The sequence below is a fragment of the Triticum urartu genome, chromosome 5 (genome assembly GCF_003073215.2).
Source record: "Triticum urartu cultivar G1812 chromosome 5, Tu2.1, whole genome shotgun sequence".
In the NCBI taxonomy this organism is placed as follows: Eukaryota; Viridiplantae; Streptophyta; class Magnoliopsida; order Poales; family Poaceae; genus Triticum; species Triticum urartu.
Window position 1 is genome coordinate 15,053,682 of NC_053026.1, and position 4,326 is coordinate 15,058,007.

Consider the following 4,326-nt stretch of genomic DNA (forward strand, 5'->3'; position numbering starts at 1 on the left):
TTTGTCACACATGCACTCCGTCCTCCTCCACTCTCCCTCTCTCTCACACACACATGGGATTTTTGCAACAACTAGCAAGATGCCCATGCGTTGCACGGAACATCAAGATGCATTTGTATGAGTAGTTTATCTTGTGGGGGAAATGGATGAACGAGGGAAGGCCTTATTTGCAAATGTGGAGAGGGGTGTGGGTATCTTTTTGCAAAATTGCCATAGTTTCCTTCCTATCTGTCAGATATAAATCGGACGGCCTATATTGTAGGATGGCAGGCACACGATCATCACCGACAATGCTTTTTATAAGAGTAGGTATAAAAAATAGAGTTGGTGATGATGGTGGGCTTGCCATCCTGCAATGTAGGTCGTCCGATTTATATCTGACGGATAGGAAGGAAAATATGGCAATTTACCCGCACTCTTCACCACATTTGTAGATAAGGCCTTCCCTCGTTCATCCTTTTCTCCCACAAGATCTTGATGTTCCGTGCAACGCACGGGCATCTTGCTAGTAAGAGTAGAAATTAGACATATACCACTTCTCGAATCTTGAAACCAACAACATTCCTCCCTTATCTCATCAAAACCGCCAAAGGAATATATTTTGAGTGAAACATAACATATTTTTAGTGATAGGCATCTTGCTAGTAAGAGTAGAAATTAGACATATACCACTTCTCGAATCTTGAAACCAACAACATTCCTCCCTTATCTCATCAAAACCGCCAAAGGAATATATTTTGAGTGAAACATAACATATTTTTAGTGATAGGCATCTTGCTAGTAAGAGTAGAAATTAGACATATACCACTTCTCGAATCTTGAAACCAACAACATTCCTCCCTTATCTCATCAAAACCGCCAAAGGAATATATTTTGAGTGAAACATAACATATTTTTAGTGATATACGTATTTCAAAACTAGACTTTTTTTCTATCAAATCGGTGAATATGTATTAATCTACTTTGATCGTGTGGCAACGCATTGGCACATTGCTAGTAGTTATTATATTTTTTTGGAGACCAGACAAACGGTGGAGTGCATATACGAAGAGAAGAGGCTCACACACACAGTCGGCCTCTCACTGTCTCGCACACATGAGTGTTACGTAAAGGCGACCTTAACAAATAAACCCTAAAACCCTAGGTGCACGATTGCTGCATTCGCGGTTACCGGGTACGTGGTGGAGCACCTTTGTAGGAATAGTCAGCTGAGCACGCCTCATCGTCGCGTAATTGCTCTGACACGACGCGACCTCTCATAGCGCAGGCATTGAACCGGCGCGCCGGCCAAGAGGGCCGCACTCGCTGCAGGCGCGGCTGAACACACCTCCTCGCCGCGTGCAACCAGCTTAAGATTGCCCCGCCTGCCTTCATTGAATCCGCGCGTGTGCCGGCAACACGTCCTTCCATGAGCCGGCAGGCATTTTAGAACAAAAAAAATGACTAAAATATAATTAATTTACGCATGGTCTTGACTTGTTGTGCTCGCACTGGTAGCAGGAACTACTAGAGGATTTTCTTTATTTATAACTCTCCTCACATTTTTTTGGCTTTGAAGTGAATCATGGTTGTGGACAATATCTATGAATGTGCAGATATCTGTGAACATGAGTTTGATGTGGAAGTTGAACTTGGAATGTCGGGCTTGCGCGTGAACTATACCATGTCCAATGCTTCGTCTGTTATTGTTTGGAAAGTAATTGCTGTTACTACATGACCCGGAAAAGTACATTTTGTGCCACATCAGTAGATGCACGGACATCACAATAGGCATGCTGACTGGATAAACATTTGAACCTAGATATTATGAAGGAAATTTTGTATTGACAACAGTTTCAGATAGCAGGAGACGCCTAGCCTGCTCTGCCTCTGCTAGCTTATTTCTGGCTTCTTCCATCTCTTCTTTGACTTGGGTGAAGAGAGCACCGGATTGCTCTTTTCGCTTCTTCAGGAACTTAGCTACATTCTCGAGGGCTGCTGCACGCTTTCCTTCAGCCTTTACTAATGTCACGAGGACACGAACAGCTGACGACTCCACCTGGCTTGTGTGTAATCCAGCATCATCTGGGAATTTGCACCTTGTGTCTAATCCAGCATCATTAGGGAACTCGCACCTTGTGTGTAATCCAGCCTCATTTTGGAAACATGATCTCGAGGTTGACCATACTTCCCTCCTCGCAGGAACTGCATCCTGACATGAAGTTACTTCTTTTTTAGATCAATACTCAGAGCAACCCAGATCCGTTTAGTAGAAGCCAGATAAACAGAACTCGGAGAAGTGAATTCAAAAGGAAAAAAATAAAAACAGACTACAAGGTGAGAACACCCACTTCCTACATCAAGCTAAAAACGAAAGCATTAGGACGATTAAGACTGTTCTTATGACACATCGAAGAACACCACACTTAAGAGAAACAGAAACTACAACATATACACATCGAAGAACATGAGGCTACACGAAATTAATTGAAAGGGTGTTACTTACCAAAGCTCGTTTTACAGGTTCGGTGCAGCTCCTCTTTAACTTGCCACGCTCCTTGAAGATGTCCCGAATATCACGTGTTTGGTCTTCATTGCTCCTCTGCATGTTCGCACTCGTGGTTTTAAAATCTCAACATGGCAAGAAAAATATACTACTAGTAATACTCGCGCATCTTGTGGGCAACATTAAAGCACTCGTCTGCCATGTTAGAGCATCTCCAACAGAATCACAACGCGCGGCGCTTTAAAAATCTCAACATGCTATCTCTACTCTCTTCTCTACTGTTATATTTATTTTATATTTTATATTTAATATTTATCTCTACTTCCTTTATTGTCTACTTTTTTTTCTCTATACTTTTTTTCTAGCAATATAGGCCGTCCGATTTATATCTGACAGATAGGAAGGAAACAAATGGGAATTTTGCAAAAAGATACCCATACCGCTCTCCAAATTTGCAAATAAGGCCTTCCCTCGTTCATCCTTTTCTCCCACAAGATAAACTACTCATACAAATGCATCTTGATGTGTGCAACGCATGTGCATCTTGCTAGTTCTAAAAACCTTTCCATCATTTGCCACACTACTGGTTGCAGATGAAAAACCTACCCAAGCACAGCGCGATACAGGAGAGACGCATAATTACAAGCTAATATTCTGATGGACAATGGAGGCTATAACCAATTACTTTTACGGGAACAATAGCACCCAGGAAATTTGAAGGGTAGGTATAAACAAAATTGGAACTGCACATGTACTGCTAAGTGATTCAATACACACATTACCAATCGAGGAGGAGAACGATGGTCGCGGCGGCCTCTGTGAGTCATGGTCGGCAACGAGAGTCAGTTCATTTTCCACGACGGTGGTACTTCTGCGCTTGGCGTCGGCTTCCGGGAAGCAGATCCGAGACCGTGGAAGACGATGCCGGGGAAGAGGCTCCATGTACGACGACGATGGTGGACCGACTCCAGTGCGGTGTACGAGGTTGTCGATGAGGCAGATGCGCTGCGGTGGACGAGTGCGCCGATGTAAAGGGGAGGACCGAAGGAGCACGAAGGCTGCGGTGCCGTGGAGAAGTCTATTTTGCAATGGGGATAGAAAATGGGGAGTATTTAGGTGTACTACTCTGGGTGCCGGGGTGGAGTTGGCTGGGTAGGGTGAACCTGAAGTTACGAAAACAGCCCCCTACCAAGCGTCATCCGTAGGCCTGTTCCGAAGGCTATGATGGTAACTTCCTACTGCTCGAATCAGGGTTGCGGGAGATTTTCCCGCCGACCTCAAAATTTTGTGACACTGGACTCCCCGTGTGGCGTGTTGAGTGATTCGGCTAAGCAACTAGCGAGTAGTAGTAGTAAACTCTGCATATTAGGTTTGATCGAAGTCAAACTTCCTAAAGTTTGACCAAGTTTATAGAAAAATATAAACATTTACCATAACAAATATGTATGATGTGAAAGTACATTCAATAATGAATCTAATGGTATTTATTTGTTATTGTATATGTTAATATTTTTTGTTATATGCTTTTTGAGAGTTTACAAAACTTGACTTTGACCAATGCTAATATGCGGACTTAAATAAAAACAGAGGGAGTACACATTTTTTTCTTAGTTTGTAGTGAACTAATCATTTGCTGAAATTGTGAAATAAATATGTTAGGCTATTGACTTCGAATGTAATGGTCTATACAATCCAATAGTTACAATCATTGTCGAATCCCAAGATGTATACAAGGTCTATAGTACTTCACAACATGCTCAAACTCACATAATCCCAGTCAAATGAGAATCTAAATGCATTTCATAGTTATTACTTTGTAGGATGCAACAAAAACAACCATA